We start from the raw sequence: 26,934 nt of genomic DNA, 5'->3' as shown, positions 1-26,934 counted from the left end.
CAAGGGACAACTGATTGTAAACCAAGGAGAGGTCAACTAGCAAGGTAATTTGCCACAGCAAGGTAATCAAGACACTGCCTTAATGAATTTTAACGAAGATAAGGTTGTTATAGCAGCAAATTTTGATCAAAATCAGACTTGGAGACCTGTATTAGCGGGAACAAAGTCAAAGACCCAAGCTGCAAATGTACAACAGCAAACTGATAAGTCAAAACAGCAGCAGGTCAATACTGATAATACTCAACCATGACCATCAAATGTACAAAAAATGCAATATGTGCCAAAAGGACAGCAAGGACAGCAAGTTCAAGCACAAAAGGTGAGTTTACAGCCATCACAACAGCAGAAGGAGTTTGCTGTACCAAAAAACCAGTCAAAGGTTAGTACCCAAAATTTTAATATTGTTGAGCATCTAAAGAAGACTCATGTTCATGTTTCAATGTGGGACGTTCTAGCACTTCCAAGTCAAAAAGATGTTACAGGAAGCATTATAGTCACTTACCTTATCTGATAACGCTTTGGCACGGCAAACCCCTACAGTTCTAATGGCTACAAATGCTAATAATTCACAACAGCCATCCAAAATAGTGAAGCCATCACCTTTTTATGTTACAGTCATAATAAGCAAGTACCTTGTTCATAACTGAATGATAGATTCAGGTGCCACTAGCTCGGTTATGCCAAAGAAGATAGTTGACCAGCTAGGCCTTAAATATGAACCAATTGAAAATGGGGTAGTTCAGCTAGATGGAATAGCTATTGAAACGATTGGAGTTATAAGGAATATGGATTTGACCTTGCATGCTTGTCCTAGTTTTTCAATCCCTATGGATATATACATCATTGACTTACCTCCCTATTTTTCCATATGTTTATCACGTGATTTCACTACCAAAATAGGAGGTTATGTATCTGCAGATTGGTCTCACATGCTTTTCTGCACTAGGTATGGTACTAAAGTGACAATTCCATCTGAACCTATTACTAAAGATTGCCTTGAACATAACGTTGTTGCTGCTGAAAATAATACAGCAGCTGTTTTATTTGATCAAGAGAAAATTAATGCTGTTTATGAGTCTAAAACGCCCATAGACAATGTTCTGGATATATTATTAGATGAATGGGCTGCTGAAAATGCTGAAATTTCAGAACAACAGGTTGAAAAACCAAGCTTGGGGAATTATGTTATCCATGAGATCATTGATTTCTTACCAAACATCATGAATAATATAGATTTAAGCCTGAAACAGCAGAGTAATGTTGTTTGGAAATTATATTTTGATGGCTCATGCAATAAGATAGGTGCGAGAGGAGGTTGCATGTTGATTTCACCTACAGATGAAAGGTATTATGCCTCTTTCAGATTTACTTTTAGCTGCACTACCAATGTTGCTGAATATGAGACACTCATACATGGATTGAAATGGGCTATCAAGAGAGGTATCAGTTGTTTGCAAGTGTTTGGGGACTCTGAGTTGATTGTGAACCAAGTTAGAGGTGTCCACAAAACAAAGAATGACCTGTTAAAAAGTTACAAACACGTTGTTTGGAACCTAATTGAAGGGCTAGAAGCGTTCAATCTGCAATCTATACCCAAAGATCAGAATAAGCACGCTGATAGGCTTGCTGCAATAGGTGCACAGTATGACATCCCAACTGAAATCAGCAAAAGTACATCAAAGAATCATGTAAAGGTAATTATTAGACTTGTTGTACCTAAAAATGCTGAAAATTGGTAGGTATTTGATTTTGATCAGCATCTAGTGAATTTTATAAGAGAAGAGGTTGAGTTTGCTCAACCAAACCAGCAAGAGCTACAGGACTAGCATGAGGACCAAGTTGTTCATTCTAAGGACCAATAAGCTGCCAAAAGGATTGGTTACCTTAGAATCCATTTTCAATACTAATGATCAGCTGAGAAAGGACAAATCCAATTTGCAAATTAAGGAGGAACACTATAAGGAAGTTGAAGTTGCTGAAGGTAAAAAATTGAAGCTAGGGAAGGTATGCACTCCTGAAGAAAAATAGTTTTTTGTTAATGTAACCAATGAATTTCAAGATGTCATTGATTGAAGTTATGCAGATTTGAAGGGGTTCAATCTTGATATATGCTAGCATACCATTGATTTAGCCCCAGGGGCAAAACCAATCAGGCAGAAACAAAGGCCAATTAATCCCAAGCTGGAACCTCTTATGATTAAGGAGCTGAATAAGTTAATAGAAATAAAAATTATTTTTCCTATCAAGCATACTTCTTGGATTTCGAACTTGGTTTCAGTAAGAAAGAAAAATGCTGAAATCAGGCTATGTGTTGATTTCCGTGATTTGAACCAAGCTTCATTAAAAGATAGGCATCCTTTGCCTTCAATGGAGCAAATCTTATAGGTTGTTTCAAGTTCGGAGAGATTCTTATTGCTGGATGGTTTTTCAGGATATAATCAGATTCGTGTCAAGGAAGAAGACAGGTATAAGATAGCGTTTACCACCAAATGGGGAACGATAGTATATCAAAAGATGCTATTTGGTTAGTCAAACACTGGTGCAACATTTCAGAAAGCCATGGATAAAGCTTTCTTGAATTTGATGTATAGGTTTGTTCTTGTTTACCTTGATGACATTACTGTTTTCTCTAAAAATGCAGCAGATCACTTTCAGCATTTTAGAATAATATTTGAGAGATGTAGGGAGTATGGTATTTCATTGAATCCCAAAAGAGTGTTTTCTCAGTTCATGAAGGCAAGCTATTAGGATTTATTGTTTCCAAGGAACGTGTCACCATTGAACCAGAAAGGGTAAATGCTATCTTAGACTTACCACTGCCAGCTCATAAGAAAGGTCTCCAAGGCTTCCTTGGTAGGATAAACTTTATAAGGAGATTTATTCCAAATATTGCAGAATTGTTGTTACCATTAACAGCCATGTTGAGAAAAGGCACGAGTTTCAGCTGGACTAAAGAAGGTAAGCAAAGTTTTGAATAGACAAAGGAAGCATTGGCTTCAGCTCCTACATTGTTAAATCCTAATTTCTCAAAGGATTTCATTCTATATGCTTACAGTGTCGTCGGCAGATTTTTGTATTTTGTAGCTGACTGGGTTATGCCGTTGGAGATTTTGTATTTGGTAGCCGACGGGTAGATTAGGATTGTTTTGTAGCCGATGGACCTCTTGTGGAAGGTTCGGCGAAAAGTATTTATACACCCTCTTGGGTCATTGTAAAGGATCTCATCACCAGTTATGCAATCTGTTGGCGTATGCGAATAAAAGAGTACTGCAGTTCGTGTTCATTATCTGTGTGCATTTCTTAATCTGTGCGACAAACATTTGGCACCGTTGCCCTATGAACCTGGAAGGTGGGAGGAATGAAGATTAATGCCAAATCAGCTTAAGAAGGATCGAAACAAGGTCAAGGGAACAGATGGAATCCATACTGCGCAAGAAAATTTAATTCTGGCACAACAAGCTTAACACCGAAGGAGATTCCAGAAGATTGCCGACGGAAACCGGAGCACGGAAAAATTGTTGAAGGAAATTCGACAGCGGGTGGAATTGGTGGAAGAAGCACGGGAGGAGTTTTTGAATTTGTGTTCGCCAAGGGAAAAGAATCTAGACGGAAGAGCATCGACTCGCACGGCTCAGAGTGCCAAGGGAGCACGAGCATGGAGTGAACTCTTCATCCGGGATACATGTTCACAAGCGACAACTTCAGAAGATCCTTCTTCACCAACGTTCGCAGCTGTTGAGATAACGAAGAACAGTCCACCAATGTGGGAGAGCAGACCATCGGTGTGGGAGTGCGGACTGCCCATGTGGGAGAACAGTCCGCCAGTGTGGGAGACCAGTCCGCCAGTGCGGGAGTGCAGACCGACGGTGGGAGTGAACAATGCCAGTGTTGCAAGACCGAGCAACACCTGTTTAAAAAAACCAATTGTGATGGCGGGACCAAAAGAAAAACTGCCAAAGTTCGATGGTGATGGTACAGCCGATCCCATTCGACACTGCAAAACATGTGGAACGATTTGGAGGGCAAATGGCATAACTGATGAAGACGATTGGATGAGGCAATTTCTGGCCACCCTACAAGGAGTGGCAATTGACTGGTTTACTAGTACAGATCCGTAGAAGCTAGACAGTTGGAATAACATTAAAAAGGAGTTTCTCGGAGAATTTCAACAGTTGCGTGATGATAATCTTCAATACTAAGCAGGGGAAGAATGAAACTGTCCGCGTCTACGCCAAGAAATTAAAAGACTTGATGAACAAAATGGAAAATAAGCCGGCGGACGGACTTCAAAAAAGATGGTTCGTGGAATTGTACGCCAAAAGTTGCATTGAACTTGGAAAGCGAGTAGAAGACGAAGAAGAAGAGCATTGAACTTATAACAGAGCATTGAACTTGGAAAGCGAGTAGAAGACGAAGAAGAAGAAGACTAGCTCATCTGATTTTGATGACGACAAGCCTTCCGAAGAAGATAGCAATGACGATGAAGTCAGTAGCAAGAAGGTCCATGCCCTACAGAAGGACATGATCCACATGATGGAGTTTAAAAATATGCAAAAGGAAACAAAGGGCAGTGAGTTGTGGTGCACGGAGTGTAAGACCAATGGTCATACTAAAAGATCCTGTCCAAAGAACCAATTCTATGACATTTGTCAGATCATGGGCCATTCGACAAAGGAATGCCCCTTTAACATGAAAACCAGAGGATCTCCGTAGGTGCTTCTTAGACAGGAGGCTTCCTCGTCGGGCAGTAGCGGGAACACTAATAGTGCAAGTGCCACATCTGGCGGCTACAGGAATAATCGACGTGGGCAAAACAACAATAACAATGCAACCAATAACAATAACAATACCAGCAGAAACCGAATCTAGTATGATGTGAATGGACGGCCGATCGTACAATGCCATGCATGTAATTTGTGGGGGCACTTTGTTGGGGAATGTCCAACGGCGAATACACCTAAACTATTATGCAGATGGTGCGGACCTGGCAATCACAAAGATTCCAACTGTTCAAAATCCAGAGTAAACTTGATCACTATCGGGACAAATGAGGAAGAGGTTCTGGCAATTACGCAGAAGCAAGCAAAAGACTACCCGGACCTCGCCGAAGAAAAGAGGAAATTTGCAGAAGCACGGGCAGAGATTGAAAAAGCATAGCAGGCAGAAACATCTTAGTTGAAGGACACCACCGGCACTTCAGCGAGGACTTCCGCAGAACAAAACATAGAACAACAAATTTTGCAAACCGAGGTACCAGTCAAAACAAATGATTTGCTTCTAACGATGCCTCAGCTCTGATCCGCTCTCACAAATATTACGCCAGTTCCTAACTTACTGGGAGAACCAAGTCAAGGGAAGGAAAAGGAAATTGCTGGAAGCAGAGAAGACCAAATGTTGTTGCTCTCACATCCGGACGGCATCTCACAATTGTCAAGATGGAGATCCTTGGACATGTTCTCACGGACACAATAGTCGACGAAGGGTCCAGCGTAAATGTCTTGCCTGAGTAGACCTGGAAGAAGCTTGGACAGTCGACATTGTGGCCTCCTAAATTTCAGTTGCTGATAGCGGATCAACACGGCATTAAACCTCTGCGCATCCTCATGGCACAGTTGGTAACAATTGGCACTCAGTCGTTCCTGTTGGATTTCATGGTGATTCCATTGAAGAGGAAAGGATACAACGCCATCCTGGGCCGCAGATGGCTTATTCAAGCCAGAGTCAGACACGACTAGAAGAAGAACACCTTGTCACTCGAAAGTAAAGGCCGACGATTTGTCATTGATTTGCACACCCAAATAGTAAAAAAAGAAGCCCTGTCATCAGATTCTGAAGAAGAGGAGGATGAAGGCAGACAACGTATGGAACCAGATCAAGAGGGAGTCCTGCGGTTGGAGGGAGGATCAACAGATGACGATTTGGATTCGGTCAACAATCTCTACCATTGGCAAATAGAGGACTACGAACTATTCCAAAACTGCTGTGTACTGACAATTGAAGAAGGTCCGAGGGGGGATGAATTTCCAAAGGAGTTCACTAAGGTAAACGAGGGGGATGCAACGTTGGATGTTACACCCACCCATGCATTCAGTGAGGGGGAGACAATCAAGTATAATGAAGCTACACTACAAGCAATGAATTTGGGGGATGAAGCAGCACCGAAGAACATTCTGGTGGGAGATAATTGGGATCTGGTACTCAAAGCGGCAGCATTCAAGATATTCTTGGAATAAAATGATGTATTTGCATGGACATACAAGGACCTGAAGAGTGTACCGCCGGAGTTGTGTGTGCACCGCATTCCACTAATCAAAGGAGTGGTACCTGTACGGAAGCGACCCTACAGGATGAACAAGAACTATGCGGCACGGGTCACGGAGGAAATCAATAGGATGTTGGAGGCCGAAATTATTTTCAAGGTGCAGACAAGTGAATGGGTGTCGCCTATAGTTTTCTCACTGAAGAAAGACACCGCCCAGATCCAGATATGCGTGGATTTCCGATGCCTCAATGCAGTCACGGTCAAGGATCCTTTTCCGATTCCGTTTACAGATAGCATTTTGGAAGTCGCCGGACATGAAATTTACTCCTTTATGGACGGGTTCTCCAGATACAATCAGATCTCTATAGCAAAGGAGGACAAATTAAAAACCACATTTGTCGACGAAGATGGGGTCTATGCATACAATCGGATGCCGTTTGCTTTGTGCAACGCGCCGGCAACCTTCCAGTGCGTTATACTACACATCTTTGACAAGATGTCCATGGGAAACTTCAAACCATTCCTCAATGATTGGTCAGTATTTAGCGTGAAAGACAGACACCTGGCGGCCCTTGGTGAATGTATGGAGAGATGTCGCAAGGCGCGGCAGGTGTTGAACCCCAAGAAGTGCAGATTCATGGTTCCACAGGGAAGACTGCTCGGATACATTGTCTGTAAGGAAGGATTGAAGACTGACCCAGACAAAGTGAATCATCTTGGAAATGCAGCCATCTACTAATGTGACGGAGGTAAAGTCTTTTCTTGGACATATAGGCTATTACAGGAGATTTATCACAAAAAATTGCAAGGTGTCATATCTGCTAGACAGGTTAACCTGCAAGGGAGAATCATTCAGATGGGACAAAGAGTAGGATGAGAAGTTTGAAGGGTTGAAAGTACGACTAGCTACTGCACCCATCTTGGTGTATCCGGACTGGAATAAAGAGTTTCATGTGCATGTTGATGCCTCAAATTATGCGATCGGAGCAACCCTAGCGCAGACGGGCAGCCATGGGTTAGACCACCCGATATACTTTGCCAGTTGATTATTATCAAAAGCGGAGCAGAACTACAGCACAACCGAATGAGAAGCATTGGGAATGGTCTACGCTGTGCAAAAATTCTGTCATTACTTGCTCGCTACGTCGTTCGTATTCTATGTTGATCACCAGGCCCTGTTGTACATGATTAATAAACCTATCATCCAAGGAAGGATCAGCAGATGGCTACTTCTGTTGCAGGAGTTTACTTTCAAAATCATTGTCCGGCCGAGGAAGAAACATGTCAGCGCCAACCACCTATCACGGATCAAAATAGGGGAACTGGTAGAGGGGCTGAATGACAACTTTCCTGATGCACAGTTGTTTCAGATTGCAGTACTGCCGGAATGGTACAAGAGTATTGGAGAATACCTATCAACAGGACAGTTTCCTAGTGAGATGCCAGCAAATGAAAGGTGCAAGTTGATAATCATGAGCTGTACCTTTCAATTGATCAACGGATTGCTCTACAAAATGGGTCCGGATCATATTCTTCAGCAGTGTGTGTTAGAAGAGATGCCGCGAGTGTTAAAAGAAGCACATGAGGGTGTTGCGGGAGGACACATGGGACCTAACACCACTGTGCGAAAGATATTGCTCGTAGGACTCTGGTGGCCAACGGTGTACAACGATGCGCGGGAATGGGTCGTCAGATGTGACACTTGCCAACGGGCTGCTGAAGCGAGACTTCATGCCGCTTAACCCCTCCCATGCGCAAGAACTCTTCGAATGGTGGGGATTGGATTTCATTGGACCCCTGAAGGTGAGCAAGGCTAGATGTTGCCAATACATTATTGTCACAACGGAGTACCTAACCAAGTGGGCGGAGGCACGCGCATTACTAAATAACTCGGTCGTCAGCACTGCAAAGTTTATTTATGAACAGATCATTACCAGGTATGGAATTCTGTTACAATTAACAAGTGATAGGGGAGGACATTTTGTTAATCATGTCATTCGACTGCTCACCACCCAATTCAAGATTTGTCATTCATTGTCGAGTCCGTACTACCCGAGAGCAAACGGACAGGCCAAGGCTACAAATAAAATCCTAGTATCAATCATCTACAAATCTTGCATGGTTGAAGGTGCAGATTGGGAGGAAAACTTACTTGTCGCCCTTTGGGCTTACCGCACGGCGTACAAGGTGACGACAGGGCACACACCATTCCAGTTAATGTTTGGACAGGAGGCAGTAGTACCAATGGAATTCATGATTCCGAGCCTGCGAATAACATTGGAAAACAAGCTAGGTGACGTCGAAAGCTTAAGGGAGCGGTTGTGTAATTTGAATAAGCTCGAGAAGTGATTGTTGGCATAGTGGGTGACGGAAGTGACCTAGAACAGACGCAAGGTCTGGCATGATAAGCATCTGAAACTCAGCAGGTTTCAGCTGGGGCAACTGGTACTCAAGTACGATAGGCGAAATGAAATCAAGCCGGGAAAGTTTAAGGTTAGATGGGTTGGACCATAACAGATCCGGGAGGTCGGCGACAATGGAGTGATCAAATTGTCAACCTTGGACGAGCAAGAGGTACCTCAGGTAGTCAACGGATCCAAATTGAAAGCATACCGCACCAAAAACATATCGTCACCATCATCGTTGCTGAAGATTTTGTTGCAGAATGATCCGATGGTTCCCTCGTCGTTGTCATTGCAGAATGGCGACGCCTCGAGGCAAAATTAAGTACTGTATTTAGAAAAATGAAAAAAAAAAAATGAAAAAAAAAAAGAAAAGAAAAGTAAAGGGGGCCGCGGCTATGTCCCACGGGCAGCCTGTCCTACGGACTGTGTTCTGCGAGCAAACTGTCCCGCAGATACATTTCCCGCAGGCAATTGTCCGTAGGAGGTCCCTTGTGTGTCTTTCTCCACAGAGTATTTTTTATTCTTCTTGCGGAGCCTTGTTTTCATTCCCCCGCGGAGCCGGTTTTAATTTCCCGCAACTGCGTGACTGTTCTCCGCGAACTTCTTGTTTCTTTTTGCCACGGACTGGTTCTCGCGCGGACTTCAATCCTCTCCTGTGCATGAGCTTCTTCGTTGCATAAAGATCTGTCATATACACCACTCCAACACTTCTATGTCCCCCACGGACTGGTCCCCTTGGTCGTTGCTTTTTGCTGCGCGTGTTCTCACCGCAGACTGCACCTCAAGAGACGACAACAAGTATTTTCCTAGCAAAGAGGATTCTCCGGCCAAGCCGACGTTGCGTTCTCTTTGCAGACTGCTCTTCTAGCTGCGGCATCAGGACCCTTATTCACATCAAGATGATACTATCGAGCCAGTATTCTAAAAGCCTTTCTTAATTAGTAGAATCCGAGCACCATTTTCTAGCACACCTTCGATTTTTGTATGGCAAGCACAAATTGAAGAGGCATACATAGATATTAACAGCCTATGAAATTAGGAATGCTCTCTCGCGGCTAGTTTTTTCTCTCCCACGGACAGTATTGTGCAAAGTGTAGCCAACACTTCATTTGATTGGCCTGCGTTAAAAAAGGGGTATCATATATTATATAAGGAGCAAGTAACCGTTATTGCATGGAATCAGTAGGCAAACGGAAGCAGTGGAAGAGCCAGCTGGCAACAAATATGGAAATGAATGCAAGGGTTTTATCCGAGTTGCAGGGCCGTCGGGTTCCAGTAGCAAGAAAGAGAAGGTCAAGGAGGAACGAACTCATCTCACCGTCCAGTTCAAGGGTCTTGATGGCAACGAATGCCAAAAATGGTGGCAGGAGACCCCGGAGGCAGACCAGATTAAGCAGATTGTGATACGAGCACAGGTGCATTGGGCCATCCAGCTTCCAATCTTCTCCATCAGGTTATTCGAATTCGTTTTGCGCACTATGATAAAGACATATAGTCGGCAGAGTAGAACAAGTACATTTATGTACAAAAAGCATCAGATGACGGTCTCTTTTAAACAAAGTAACAAGAATCGGAATCAGCAAGACCGAATCGAATCGTGAATCGGCAATCAATCGGTGATGAATCGGCAAATTTGAAAAAACCCTTTAAATTCAAAGATTTTAACAATTTAAAACTTATTTCATGCACCTTTATTGAATATAACTTAAACACACTATAACATCATCAAATAGAAGTTAAAACTTAACATACATAAACATGGAACATAAAATCCATCACATACGTAACTATGTTATCTAAAATGTAAATTGTAGGCTAGCTGAAGTAAATAGAAATCAAATGATTATAATAATTTAAATCATAGAATGTATGTAAGATGATCCATAAGACATCAAATCATAAATGTATGTAAGAATCCAAGATGAAGATCCATGAAAGTTTGAAACATATGTCTATCAATGATTCAGTATCAATATCTGTAAACAAAATATAAAAACAAGGCTCCAGCTCAAGCCTCAGACTCATAGTCATCATCATCATCTTCAACATCATCCTGAAGCTCGGCTGCAGCCTCAGCCTCAGCCTCTAAGTATCCAGTCTGCCTAGTAGCAAGGCGTCTAATGTAGGTCCTAGAGGACTGCTGAGCCATATCTCCGGCATGTAAGATGGGCTCATGAACGTTGCTAGGGCCTTTGCCTGTGCGTGCATGTGTGCGTCTACCAATGCCTGAAGAACGTGCTCTAGCTGCCTTAGCCTCTATATCCATCTGGTCAACCCACGCATGGTCTTCCTCAGTGAAGACTGGATCCACAACCTTTGTGAGCCACTCTGATTCTGGATCAATCTCCTCCAGAATGATTGGAGAGGAGTCAATGCCCAAAATTTGTCTGATCCTAAGACAGAGGTTGTAATGAACAAAGACAATATCATTCAACTTCTGCACTGTCAACCTTTTTCTCCTCTTTGAATGGATGTGCTCGAACATGGACCAACTACGCTCACATCCAGAAGCGCTGCTTGGCTGACTCAGAATACGGATGGCAATTTTTTGAAGTTTTGGGGTTGTGGCCCCAAACATTTGCCACCATCTATCTGCAATAAGGGAAAATAGAAACAATTAGTCTCATTTACAAATTACAAGTTAACTCTAAAATTACATAATCAACTTTAAGTTTAGAATCTAGATTCATGAACATTGAATATATTATTTAATTTTTACCTGGCTATAGTGTTGTCTGAGCATTTATGGCCATCCTGCCAGAGAAAAGTGGCCCCTCTTTATTGTTAAACTAGTCTAGCTCAACAATCGCAGTAGCACTATCTTCATCGCTACTCAACCTCTGAATCATTGTGTATAAGCCAATGAGAACCTCCGCATCCGCCTTGAACTCAGGACGGAAACGAAATGCCGCATTCAAAAAGTAAGCTGCTGCATGAATGGGTCGATGGAGCTAATTCTGCCATCTCCTATCGATGATGTCCCAAATAGGGCCATACCTCTCCTGCACTCCTGCATATTGGGCTCTGATGGCCTCCTTGGCCCTATCCATGCCCTCATAAATGTAGCCCATAGAGGGCTTCTCCCCATCAGCAGTTCGTAGCAAAGCTACAAGGGGCTCAGTGACCTACATATAAAGTAAAACAAAAAATTTGAGTCAAAACTTAAATATAAAATAATATAACTTAAAGTAAAAGTAAAATACTAAATGAAAAATTGCAATAAATTTACCTATAGGATTTCTCTAGTGGGTTTCCAAAAACTATCCTCATCAAATATGCAATCCGCCACATCTGTCCCTGCAGTGGTCGTAGCATAGGAAGAGGAAATCCAGTCCCACCCAACAAACATGCTCCTCAATTCATCCCTTGATGTCAACAAGGACTGCAGGGTGATGAAATTCGAGGCAAACCTCGTGATACCTGGGCGAGCTAATCCTTGCCTTCTGTATACTTCCTCATTGTGCTAAGGACAAATGAATGATTATAAATGAATTTGCATATGTTTTTTGCCCTTTCCACACATGACTTGACAAACTAAAGTTTGCCAATTTCCTCCAACATGAGGTCAATGCAGTGTGCCGCACAAGGGGACCAAAATATGATGGGGTGCCTCTCCATCAAAAGTTTACCTACAAAAATTTTAAGTCAATTAGAAATTCAAATTTCAAAATTCAAATAAATTTATTTTCAAAACTTGAAAAGTTAAAAGTTTACCTACAACAACATAACTTGCTGCATTATCCGTCACCACCTGGATCACATTTTGTTCTCCCACCTCTGCTATGACTTCCTCAATAGCCTCACATAAGTATGTGGCATTTTTTACATGTGTAGAAGCATCAATGGATTTGATGAACATGGTATATCCTACAAGTAACAAAACAACGAATTAGAATATTAAATGGATCATGAACAAATTAGCATTCAACAAATCAAAATCTACAATTATGTACGTAGGAAAGTAGAATGATCAATCACCTCCACAGGATACAAGAAAATTGAGGAGCGTTCTATTCCTCCTATCTGTCCAACCATCAGTCATTCCACTCCTTTCGGTTCTCCTCGAGCTCAACCCTCATGTTCTCTACCATCTCATCCAAGAGGTATCCGCTCAACTCAGCCTTAGTTGGGGCTTTAAACCCCGGACCACAAATAGCAACTGCATCTATCATGTTCTGCCAATAAGGAGCCCTGTTACAAATAAAAATTTAAATGTCAAAGACTCAAATTATAAAACAAGTAGATATAATTAAAGTTTTACTTTTACTTTTAATTTTAACTTTAAAGAAAACAAAGAAAAAAGAATCAATTACCTGGCTGCAATAAATGGAATGTTGCAAAAGTACCAAAATTTGCATATCTCCTTTCTGGCAGCATCATGAATCTCCTTATTCAAACTCATGCCCTCAAGCGTGGGTTGGGAACCAAGAGTAGTGTGGGGCACAAAGTAGCTATCCATTCTATTTTTCCGCACTCTAGGCTGCAATAGGTTGGTGTGGGACTCTGTCTCGGTATGTAACTGACTAGCACTAGCACTAGCACGAGCAGAAGAACTAGGATAAAAATGAGGCCTAGAAGAACCCTCTCCAACACAACCTACGGATGTGGAAGTTGATGCAGATGCAGATGTGGATGCGGAAGCTGATGCAAAAGCGGATGCGGAAGCTGATGCAGATGCAGATGCAGGAACATGGGAGCCAATACCCCTTAACCCTTCAAGTTGCATTTTCCTATTGGCTTTGTCTTTTTCAATTTTTTCTAATGCCATTAAGCAAGTGCGTTTTGCCTCAGGAGTTTGGTGAGTGCAAATTGTAACATCGTGTCCTTCTAATGCCATTAAGCAATTGCGTTTTGTCTCAGGAGTTTGGTGAGTGCAAATTGTAAGATCGTGTCCAGGTATAGCAGCAATGTGGTATTTCAATCTATAAATACCCCCAGAAGTTATTTTTTCTTTATGAAAAATACATTTTGTTTGATATTTGGTTCTTCCAAGAAACTCTTCGTTATATTTCCAACATTCATCTTTTCTACCCATTGCGAATTTGCAAAAAATGAAAGCAAAGGCTGCTGCAATAATTTTTTTAATGTAAAATATCAAAGTTTGAAGCTAATAAAAGCTACAAAACAACAAACCCTAGTTTGCAACTTAGTAAAAATAAAGAACATTCAAGATCTAAACTAAAAATCTTGAAAACTATAAAAATTTAATAAAAAATGCATAATACACTAACATGCAAAAAAAAAATGAGCACTTACCTCTTGCAAATGAGTTGAGGAGTGTTGAGATTGGCTCTTTAATGCTCCCAATGCAATTGATGGCCTCCCCAAATGGATTGCTGATCTCTTTTGTGGCTTTTCTTTTCTCTTCTTCTCTCTCACTTTTCCTCTTTTCTACTCATGTTAAACAAATAGAAGGCCCTTTAGGTGATTTTTTTTAATTTTACAAGTCCATACTTTACTTGCCGCGGGCGATTTCTTGGCGATTTTATCAGGCGATTTGAGTGATTTTTTGGATGAATCGCTGATTTGGGCGATTTAGGCGATTCACCTGATGAAATCGGCGATGGTGATTTCCGACTCCAAAAAAATTGCCATCCATGAATTTGATCGCTGAATTGCCGATTCACGTGATTTTTGGGTGATTCTCGTTACTCTGCTTTTAAACCTAGGGATTTCACTAGGGTTTTCGGCATCCCTGGCCCCGGTGGTAAGAAGGTGGAAATTAAGAATCACAAGCTCTCTCAGGAACGGAAGGAACATTGGATACGGCTAGTGGGCCGCGATATTTCCCCCAAGGAGATGGATTCAGTGGTTAAGGGATCGAAATGCAGAGGGCTACGCAGAGATTTCATTAGGGAGGGTCACTGGAGGTGCATTATGGATGTGATCAAGAGTAGGTTGACGGGTGCGACTCGGTCTTCAGATATTGCATTGCCCCAGGTTGTATTCATGAATGGCATCATATAGGGTACGGTGTATGATTGGGCTTCGATCCTTGCCGACAAGATGGAGGAATTTATGACGCTTTAGCATCGCACATTCTTTATGCCACATCAGGTGATTGATCTATTTCTTGAGGCCATCGTCCATTAGATACCCATGGATGATTTTGAGGCCCCACCTCGAGGGAAGTTGGCACAAGGAGAGCCTCCGAGATTTTATTGGAGACATTTGGACACGGGTGGGATAGTAGCGAGATAGAAGAAGGTATTTCAGGGATTATAGGCAGCTCACGGGGATGCTGACAACGAATGGGAGGAGACCTCAGAGAGCAGCAGGGCGGAGTACGAGGAAGACAGTACTTTCACGGAGGTTGGCAGCAAACCAACAAATAGTGAGGCTGCATTTTTCACCCCGCCGCAGTTGTCAACTTCGGTACACTTGTCCGCCCCCATGTCACACATTCCCCCTTTCAGTTAGCGTCATGCAGCGGTCGTGATGACCCCGCTGGCCGTAGCAGATGTCCCTCGGGCAGTAGCAGAGGATGTCCCACCGACAACAGCTATTGTTACACCAGCAACCACTCTAGATGCTACTTTCTCGACGGTCGTAGCAGATGTTCCAGTTGCATTAGTGGAGCCACTCTCACAGAGTAGAGCTGCCAGCGCTGGAGCCTGAGCCCCAGGTTTGCTTGGATGTGATTGACTGTGATGCATTCGTCACCGTTTCGTCTTCCTTGTTAGCATCCGCGGAGCTCGTACAGACAGACCAGTCAGCCCAGCCAGCACAATAGGAGGAGGGCATGGAGCTCGCACAGTCAGAGCAGCCAGAGGTGATGGATAGAGCCAATGCTTTCTTGAGACAACAGTTCAGACTCATCCTTGTCGAGGTTGGTTCGTCTATCCAATCCCCCAGGCACCTAAGAGTATCAGCTACTGTCCTAGAGCCTCAGGAAGTGGGGGTGCCACAGGCCGAGGTTACGCCGAGAGCAGAGGAGACCAGAGCATGGTCCCCGAAGATGAGGAACAAAATAGTGATGCCGAATGGTCATTGGAGGGCTTTGTAAAGGAGGATTATAGGTTGGATGAGGACAGGTGCAAAGACTACCTCAGGGCTATGAAGGTTGCGCTAAAGAAGGGACACGATGTGGCATTGCAGGCTATGACTTGGCAAAGGGAGTGGCATTTGGTTCGAGCTTACAGCAGGGGGATCTGTCCACATTGGTTCCGTTCATGTTTTGAGGAGAGAGGTTGGCCAGCAGTTGAGACACCAGAGATGTTGGCAGACTGGGTCACCAAGCCAGAGATTGAACCAAGCAACATCTTGCTGATGAAGCTATCACATGAGATTTATTATGCTCACAGGCGCGTGGAGGCGGACAGGGCAGCTGACAAAGTTGTAGTCGAGAGATCTCTGGTAGCTAAGAGAGAGGCTCGAGAGGAAAGAGAGAAGATAGCTGCCGACTTGGCCAGCCAGCAGGCAGCGTGGACAGCTGAGCAGGCAGCACTATTGAGGGATATGGCAGCGGCCGTGTAGGATAAGGACGCGACTAAGCACGAGTTGCAGTTAGCCAGGAGATAGGCTATGGATGCAGCACTTCTTCTGAAGGAGGTCATAGAGGTTAATTCACAAATTCAGAAAGATCTATGCATCCAAACAAATCAGGTGTATGAGTTGTGTCGTCAGCAGCATGCTTCAAGGGCACCACCTTCTCTCTAGTATTTTTTGTTTTGTTGTATGTGGGTTGTCTCTTATTTTGTTAGTCGTCAGGAGACGACTTTTCTTTTTGGGGGGGATGATGTCGTCAGCGGATTTTGTATTTTGTAACCGACTGGGTTATGCCATCGGAGATTGTGTATTTGGTAGGTAGATTAGGATTGTTTTGTAGCCGACGGACCTCTTCTGGAAGGTTCGACGGAAAGTATTTATACACCCTCTTGGGTCATTGTAAAGGATCTCATCACCAGTTATGTAATCTGTTGGCGAATGCGAATAAAAGAGTACTGTTGTTCATGTTCATTATCTGTGTGCATTTTTTAATCTATGCGGTAAACATACGGGAATAATGATAGCATTGCTACCATGTTAGTACAGTAAAACGATGAAGGCTTTGAACAACCATTAGCTTTTTTTAGCCAAGGATTGAAAGATTATGAATTGCATTATTCATTTGTAGAGAAACATGTCCTTGCTGTCATAAGAAGCCTGAAAAGATTCAGACACAAGCTTTCAAATAATAAAATACAGCTAATGGTTGCTCATCCTTCAGTCAAAGATTTCTTGCTGAATAAGGTCCTGAATACCAAGAGGGTTGGCTGGATTACCAAAGCTATGGAATACGATATTGAAATCAAAGTTACCAAGCTGGTGAGAGGTAAGGAGCTATGTGAATAGCTTGCTGAAATAGGAAAGCATGAGTTAAATGAAGATTCAGATGCTGTTCTAATTCAGAATGATGAAGAACAACCTGCTGTTATAAATATTCAGAATGATTGGATAGATGACATGGTCAATTTCTTACAGATAGGATGCTGTCCTAAAGGTTTAGACAGAGTAAAACGAAGGTATTACAGGCTGCAAGCCATTTCTTATTGTTTGCTGAATGATATTTTGTTTAAAAAGGATTTACAAGGCATTTTGTTGAGATGTGTTAGACCAAATCAGATTGACCACATCATCAGTTTCATGAAGAGCTAGCTGGAGGCCATTTCTCACCAAGAGCTACGGCTCTTAAGGTGATGAACGCTGGCTATTATTGGCCCAACGTATTTAAGGATGCCTCATTTCTAGGTAAGAAAGTGTCAGAAGTGTGCAATTTTTGCTGGAAAAGAAAGTTTGGTTGCACTTCCTTTGCAGCCTATTCAAGTGGACCAACCATTTATGAAATGGGGTCTAGACTTTATTGGCGTCATTAATCCACCTTCAAGTGCAGGGCATAGGTGGGTATTGATAGCCACAAATTATTTTACCAAGTGGACAGAAGCTGTAGCTCTAAAAGACGCAAATGAAAGTGTTGTATTGAATTTTTATGAAGATTTGGTTTGCAGGTTTAGAGTTCCAGATTCTATTATTTCAGCTAATGCCCTTGCGTTTGCAAGAAAAAAGATTGTAGAATGGGCTGTTCAGAAAGGTATTTATTTGAATACATCATCTAACTATTACTCACAGGGTAATGGACACACTGAGTCCACCAATAAGAACCTGATTCGTATTATCAAGAGAAAATTAGAGGGCAATCAACGTTCTTGGCATGAGAAATTAAAATCAATACTGTGGGCTGATAGGATTACTCCTAAAAGATCAACAAGCATGTCTCCATACACACTAGTTTATGGTAAAGAAGCCAGGTTGCTAGTCTCAGTTGAGCTACTAGCATTGGATTTCATGTACCAGCTTGATATGCTGGATGAAGAACCTATGAAAGCAAGGCTAAATCAGTTAAATGAATTAGAAGAAAAGCGAAGAGATGCATTGCAAAAGATTGAGTCATTAGACTCAGATGAAAAGGATGTTTGATAAGAAGGCATCTCCAAGGGTTTTTCAGTTGGGAGACGTAGTCTTGAAATGGGATGAATTAAAAAGTAGGCCTAGAAAGCATACGAAGTTTGATGCCATGTGGGCTGGTCCATACATCATAATTGGAACCACGCAACATAATGCTTTCCATCTGTCCACGCTTGATGAGAGGAGGATGAGAGGAGTTGGGAATCCCGATCAATGGGATTCACCTCAAGTGGTGCTTTTGAGGTATTTTTTAGATTATAATAAGTGCTTTGGCACAGTAGAGTAGAGGTGTGTTTTACTTTTCGGTTTTCAATAAGTGTTGTTTCAGCACATTTAGATTTAAGTTTCATCTTGTTAGTTGTTAGTAATAAAGCTGGAAACTACAGCACATCATTATCAATTTGCCATCAACACATGAGGTACATATCACACCGAGCATGGAATGAATTCCAATGCCCTGTATCATACATACCCCACGGGTTCATAACAGGTTCATGGTGACATGGTGTAATTTTCAGCCATTCAGCTATAAGGAAATCAGAGAAACATTCAGACATATTGCTGGTACAGATCCTTTTAGAATATTTTTAGACAAACAGCAAGTATAAATTCTGGTTTTGAATTATGGTTGACTTGAATGAATATCTTGCCCCACAATAGTAATATGATGTGTTATCCACCATTATACTAGACTGATATACCGCTGTATACACCATAAATACTGCAAAATAGGAGGAATGGTCACTCCAAAGCAGCTGGTATACCACTCTAGTACAATCATAAATAATGCACCACATTGCTGTTATGACGCAAGGTACACATTCAAGCTTAGCAATTCGAGTTTTGTAGTAGTTTTTTTTCAATAGATTTTCAGCCAAATCTGCAAGGTGTCATAACAGCCAGTGGCTATGAGTCCTCACAACCATGATACAATCATTTTGTCACAGAAAAGAGATCAGAAAAGAAACCATGTTTATCTCTTTACTGTGATACAATTCCATCCTGGTTATCAAAATGAACAGCTATGGGATCCTATGGCAACTAACAGATTTGTTTTCAGTTTTCAGCTTGCAGTTTTCGGTTTTCAGTTTGGTTTGGTGTGGTGTGTTTCACTCAAGCAAGTTTGTTTTCAATTTTTAGAGTTTCGAGGTTTTCTAAAATGAGAAGGTTCAATTTTCTACGTGAAAAACGACTCTATGCCCAATGGATAGGATAAGGCAACTGGTTTGAAATTGTTTAGCAGGCAAACAGCCCTAAGAAGTCGCCAAAAATGTTACATATTTAGTGTGCCACCTAAATGGTTAACTATCAAGTTGTTGTTGTATTTAAAACTCTATGTTTTACATTGCAGATATCATATGTTTCTGAGTAAATTGAATGCTGAAAAGAAATTACAGAATACTGATGTAATGAAAAACTTGATCACTTTTATTTTAGAGCTGATATACAGATATAAAAGAATATGAGATGTTCAGCTAATGTACAAGTGTTCACATTTTATATACAGTAATTTACAAGGGATTCAAAATCCACACAGCCTATGGAGGCATAAAACATATAAAGCTGAATAGATATGCTACAAGGAAATGACATGAAGAAGAGATAGAAGGAAAGCCTTCATTGCTTGAGCAAGAAGCTGACGGTTGAAGATGAAGACCACCCAGGCCCGCATCCTGCTCAGGAACAACCTGCAAAAAAATGTAAAAAGAGAAGAATTAGTTCACATGAACTGAGCAATGAAAGTCTTCCTACGTACCTTTGCTACATATCATTCAATCATAACATGTCAATTTAGATATTAGAATCAAGAAGTGCCGGGAGAAGGAGAATAAGAGAAACATAAAACAATGCATTTATACTAACCAAGTTTGTTCCATGTGCAGATACAGGTATGAAGACTTAAGGCTATGGAAGGATCATGTGTAAGTTACATGCATGAAGCCTTCTGGCTGAGTTTGTTCAGGCAAAGACAAATGACACTGGGGAGATTGTTGAGGGGGCATACATATGGGACCTTCCGGTTAAACCAATGGAGCTGATTGAAGATACTAAGGAGATCATTGAAGGGACATGCATAACTTACAGGCATGAAACTTTCTGGTCAAATCAAGCAGGGGCGAAGACCAAAAAAAAATTTAGAGGCATCCTATAGAACAACAGTTCATCATTCCTATTAATTAACAGGTATCCATGACTTAATTCTTTCATATTCATTCCAAAGCAGATCAAGTATGAGCCATTTCATGCTATTGTGATACTAGTGCTGCAGATTTAAAGCAATCAAGGCATTGAAATCTGGTAATCATACAATGCAACTGCTGTTATACAATATCATCAGAAGAAATGAAAAGAGGACAGCAAGTGTTAATTTTCAGCGAATAACAGAATAAAGTCTCATACCATTTACAATAAATGTGTTGGCAATAAAAAAAACGGAAGGTATTTACAAGTCAAAATAGGGAGAGAAAGCAACATGTTGAATTCCATCAGAAGTTTATTTGTAGATACGTTATGCATGCTATTTTCAGCTAAGGGAAGTCCTCCATTCTCTTATTTATGCAGGGCTATATAAAGAAAAGGAATAGATCTATGCACATGTATGTAATCATGGTAAGTTTTAAGCCGTTATACAACAGATATGTACAAACAAGGATTATCAAAAGCGTACATATCCAGCAAATAAGGACTAAAGTTACAATAGGAAAAGGATGAATCATGTTATAAAATAAAAAGCCTACATGCTAGCCATACATTTGAAAAAGCCCATATGATGTTTATCTACAACATAAGGAGAAACATGCATTTTGAACAGTTGGCCATGGAAATCAAATTAAGATATAGTGAGGGCAAATAAAAGTCATATACTGTGTGTTGCTCATTAGAATCTTTTATGGTCGGCTGAACAGAAAAATGCATCTAGAGCTGAAGTAACAAACATCAAAAGGTGTCCAAAGAGAAGAGAGTAATGTACAAAAATGAAATCTAAAACTTTCATTCTTTTTATACACCCATGAGAAGAAGAGCTCCAGTCAAAGAATATACCAAAATTCATTCAGCTAAGGATGGTTCTTCACAGGTTATGTATGCAAAGGAAACCATTTATTTTTTGCCAAAATGATACATACATTGCACAGGTCGTGAGTATGAAAAAACCAGTAAATCTATCATTTATGCATGAACGACAGCAATGTATGTTGGTCAAAGAATATACCTACAGCAAATAACTAGCTGAAATAAAATGAAGGTCCAGATCTAGCTTTATAACAGTGGAAAAGAAATGGGATTTGGAACAACTACAGAAACCCTCCATATATCATCACAAAGTGGAATCTACATGAGCAGTATGATGAAAGGTAAAACTCATAAAGCAAAGAATCCGGCCACAAGACAACAAGTTCATTATGAGAAAATGAACAACTAAAATACAGCAAAGAAAAGCTCACCATCAAGTGCAGATATGCCCTCCAGATCATAGAAAAATTCCGCAAGAAAAGCTCAAAAAAATCAAGCCGACCAGTCCATACTTGGCCATGGAGAAAAAACCAGCAAATATTACAATAACGCATGGCCAAAGGAGAAATAAATATGGCACCATGTATCAGCAGCAGCCGTCCATAACAGCATAACAAAGCAGAAGAAGGCAGATATGGCATCCAACTTTCAGCTCACGCATGGTAGGCTCCATACAACCCAGCAAATAAAACTCACTGATGGAAGCAAATACCAAAGATATGGCGTCCAGTAGACCCCTTCCAATAGCATAGAGCAACAAAATGAAGAAACACGTCCAAGGCTAACAAGAAATAGCCCCCTCTCAGCAAATACATGGCGTCTCAATCACCAGTAACCAAGAAAATCCGCAGTTTGAGACCAGCAAAGGAAGAAAACGCAGAGAAGATATCCATGGATACAGCTAGGGTTTGATAACCCTTCATCTTCCTCCCAATGCGTGAGCTGAAAATGAGAGAAAACAAAATAATTTACCCTCATTTTGCTTTTGACGTTTTTCATATATTTCCTTTGCCATATTTCATAAGCATTTCAGGTCCATACAAGAGTTGAGAGAGTGACATTTCTTTTAATTATGAATATGAAACTCTATTTTTAATATTAATTTTATGTATATTAAATGAATAGTGTCTTATTTTAGTCATTTAATATATGTAAAACTAATATAAAAAATTATATTTATAATTCTTCTTTTATATTTATCAATACTAATATTTTTAAAATTAATAGATATAATGTTAATTATTAAACATATTAATATTTATAAATATAAAAGAAAGAAAAAAAGAAAAAAGAGAATTATTCCCTTTATTATATTAATTAATAGTGATGTGTTTTTAAAATATAAATTAATATAAACACGTCAATATTAATTTAAATAATAAAAAGAACTTATGATTGTAAAATTAATAAATTAAATGGCTATAATTATAAGGCTTTTAATTTTATTAATTATATAAAGGGAGTTAAAGTAGTTTCAAATATTCTTAAATGCCTAAATGCAAGGAGGGGAAAGTGGTGAACTAATTGAAGGGACATTCAGTTAACCTTGCATGAACACTTGCATAGAACTATTTTAGGAGGCTAAGGACAGGTTGAGATTCTCATGCATTGATGGGGCACTTTGATACTATTTTTAGCTGCATGGATCAAAAGGGGCAGTTTGCATGACAAAGATATCTGATAGATTACAGGCTATTGAGGGGTTATTTTTGGCTTTCAGAGGGGTGGATTTTTCAATCTGAGCATGCACATGCATGATTCAACTAGTTTTGCATATAGTTTGCATGATTTTTAGTACTTTTTAGTGGTCAAATTTATGCAAATTCGACCAGTGCATTAGGAGCTCATCTAGGAGTTAGATTTAATAAATACTTCTCATTTTACATGAGAAAGGGATGCAGTTTTATGAGAGCCTTGATTTCTTGCGAGATTATTGTGCTGTCGAGTTATTGTATCCAGTTGTAGCAGAGATTGATTTATCAGTGATTAATACAGATTCAGCAGTTCCTTCTCATTGATTCTTGTGCAATTTTGTGAATTCCTTGCTTTTATGATTGTGTTCGTCCTTTCATTCAAGCTATGTTCCTAGTTGCATGTTGAAGCGTGATACTTATGATTACAAGTTCTTGTTTGTGTCCTATTTTTTATTACAAAAAATTGTGAAAATTTTAGTTTTCCTTTCAAAGCATCAGATTTTGGGTCCTAGTAAGGAAATATTTATGTGATTGCAAGTTGTCTGAGTATTGTGAACCTTTTCAAATCAATATTCTGTAGTTCTTTGGTCAAAGTTACATTCAGATTTTGGTGTATCACCTAGTTTAAGTTTTAGTATCTAGTTATTCACATACATTCTCTATCCTTTTCCCAAGTACAAGTTAGTTTCATAGGTGATATCATATAGGAACCAGCCTAGAATCCGGAGATTCTTCTCTCATTCTTAACCCCACCATCCGAGAGAGGTTTCCATGTTCCAACAAGATAGCTAGATTCTTATCTCGCTATAGGCGCAATCCTGATCGACAACAGGAGGATCAAGAACAAAGTGGGAAAACAGATAGAATCGTGACTGATGATCTGCTCTCCCAACTGCAATTGTAGAATCATTGTGCAACTCATGTGTCTCCACTGAATCAGGAGTGAACTCAACCCGCTTACCTAAACCTGTGTTAGTGATCTGATATACCGATAGGAGATTAGTTGATAATGAGGGTACACAAAGAACATCATGGAATGTGCCATCCCCTACATCAACAGACCCTCTCCCACACACTTCAACAGTAGTGTCATCACCCATCATAATAGAAGGCATAGTACACGGCTCCAAGGATGCAAGTTCTTCCTTAGATAAAGCCATGTGGTGCGAAGCACCTCAATCAAGAACCCAAGTGGATGGTGAGGAAGTAATGGCAACAAGGGTCTTGGCCTTTCTTTTCCCCTTGCTATTTTCTTTTGCCTTGTTAGACCATTCATTAGAACTTTGTTTGATAGACTCAAGAACACTGATGTTATTCTTCTTAAGAATGTGTATCAAGTGATCAATTTGTTTCGTCAAACATTTATGTTCACCATGACCAAGTCTTTTACAATAGGCACATTGGATTTTTTCTTTCTTAGGCTTATCAAACTTGGAAGATGGGGTATCAATAGTTGCTTTTGAAGCAACTAGTATTTGATCCTTCTTCTCCTTGCTATTATTTTGTTTCTCATCCTTACTATTGTTGTGACTACTTTGTCATTTTTGTTCTTTTGTACCTTGGTTGGCAGCCAAGGCATGTGACTTAGAGGACTTAAGAGTGCCCATTTGGATTAGCTTGTCCTATTGTCAAGTGAGATTGATAGCAAAATCACCTAAAGATGGCATGGTGAATTGAGTACCAAGTGCACCCTTAGTAGCATAGAAGGTAGAGACAAACATAGAATATTCTGAACTTAGCTTAGAGAGAATACTAAGAATTAGTTGCTTATCTTTCTTTTCAATTCCACATTGTTTTAACTGCAGCCTTAGTGATTTCAATTTAGTGAAGAAATCTTGGATTGTGTTGAAATTGCCTGGACTTAAACTAATTAGTTTATTTTCCAACATATGACCCCTCATTGAATCTTGTGTGCCAAATAGTGTTTATAGCTCTTTTCATATTTCATTTGGTGTATCTAAAGACTCAATGTGAAATAGCAAGTCAGGAGAACCAAACAAACACAATGTTCCATATGCCTCATCACATTTGTTAAACCACTTAGGCTTATCTTCATCTTTATTAGGTTCAGTTTCAAGTCCCATAGTTATCCTATTTAATCTAGCTTTCCTTAAGTGAATTGTCATGTGTGATTTCCACTCAAAGTAATTGTATGGAGTTAGGATAGGCATATTTGTTTGATTTATGATGAAGAAATGCTAAAAAAAGATAACCCAGCCATGACAGTGCCCTCCCCTTTTTTACTCAATCAAAGAACCCCCCCCCCAAGAAATATGATTCGACACTTTATTTTAGTGCATTTACAACTACTACTAGCAAGAAATACCAAGTGGTCTTAATTTCAATGCATTACAAAAACCCTCACGAAGAGCATATGCTGAAAGTGAAACTTAGTCACAATACTCAAAGAAACAAATAACACCACTACAATCTACTCGAAAAATCATACACTTTCAAAAAAAGAATCGCCTCGATATGAGGTCATATGAGAAAGTTATGATCTTCAGAAGTTTCCAAAATGAGAACTATGCAAAGTCACAGCTAAGAATCTGCAATTTTTGAAAAATTTATGCATGAAAATCAAAAAATGACTACACTAGTGGATAGAGCACAAAAAAACATCCAAGATCATAACAAGAATCGTCAAAATCGAAGTCCGTATGAGCAAGAACAAGGTATTTGAAAACTGCATTCAAATCTGCGACTGCCAATGGAGAGGGGTATGACTATAGCTTTCCACGCTCGATTCTACAAAATATACAAATTGCATGCAAAAAAAAAAAAGATAACCTAGACGGTTTTTCAGGGCTGTGAACAAAACACAAAAAGCGTTTTTCTTGCTGATGTATAGAAGATGTAGCTATAGTGTAAATCAGATCCCTTTGACAACAAAAAATGACCCCAGCAACCAAAAGACGTCATGAAAAGGTTGAATCAGCTATCTAAGTCAATCAATGTCATGCTGGAACTTGCAATATTGATTGAAAACACCAAATATGCAAGTTAGTTGTCAGATTTGAGATTGAAACCCCAGTTTCATAACTTGTATGACGATCTTCGATCTTGATGAAATAAAAGCCAAAATATGACTTTCTCAAGCCTCCTGAATGCGTTGGAACAACCAAAAATGTTGCCAGTATAACCAGAAATGTTGCAATCACCCAGATTTCATAAAACATGTGTAAACCCCAGAGATTAAAAATGTTTTTGTCAAACTTTTTTTATTCTCAAGATCATCTGAAGATGCAAGAGAAGAGCTTACTAGGGTTTTAAAAAACGTACAATAAGATTTATTTGCCCCCCCTGAATCTCTCAAATAAGGAAATTAAAATCTATTCTTGCACATAGAATGACTTTGATACCATGTTAGGATCTGAAAAGATTAATAACTTAAAAAACTAGTGCAAAGAATAGATATTTAAATTATGAATGCAAATGATACAAAATCAAAATAGCAACACAGAGTTAGTCTCCAAGAGAGTAATGCAAATGCTAGAAGCAAAATAGCATTAAGAGGATGCAAAAATAAAAGATGCAAATATAAGTCAGGTAGCATGCTTATATAGGCTAGAAAGAGGGAGGAGGTGGTAGTTCACCGACCAATGAGGAGCAACCATCTATAGGACTAAAGATAGCAAAGTATCTTTCCAAGATAGCTAATGGATGCTCACATGTAGGAAGGTGACACCTCGCAACCATTCACCTAATAAGACATGCTTTATTAACCTAAGCGAGATTATTAAAAGTGTAGGAAAAACTTAGCAATATAGGAAAAAATAAATAACCTACTAGGAAATTAAAAACTACACTAACAATATGAATTTCTAAGATGAATATTGCAATCAAATCTTCGAAAGATTAACAATCAGCTACAATTGTACATACAGATATAACAGTCAAATCGGAGAATAAGAAATTAAGTTCAAGCTCAAGTGAAACACCTGATATGAGACCTCCATTGACAATGTGTTCTCATCCACCATCTTCCAGGTAGAAGGGTTTTCATCCTTAAGCTTGCTGAAGCTTCGCTTTGTTTCTTCAAGAGAAGAAATCTGAGATCCAACCGATATGCAAGCATGCAGAAAAGTGCTCATCTTCCTTCTCTTAAGGAGTAGCC

At 40.1% G+C, this 26,934-nt stretch overlaps 1 protein-coding gene across 4 annotated transcripts in view; it reads left to right on the top strand.

Moving 5' to 3' along the window:
• The window catches only part of LOC149542436 (SPX domain-containing membrane protein OsI_17046-like), a 288,998-nt gene that overhangs the window by 206,904 nt on the left and 55,160 nt on the right, over window positions 1-26,934 (top strand). The window lies entirely within an intron of this gene.

This window comes from Cupressus sempervirens, chromosome 8, assembly GCF_028749045.1.
Source record: "Cupressus sempervirens isolate cs-2001-9-10 chromosome 8, ASM2874904v1, whole genome shotgun sequence".
In the NCBI taxonomy this organism is placed as follows: Eukaryota; Viridiplantae; Streptophyta; class Pinopsida; order Cupressales; family Cupressaceae; genus Cupressus; species Cupressus sempervirens.
Note: the sequence above shows the minus strand (reverse complement) of the source record. Positions and strands in the feature narration are given on the sequence as shown.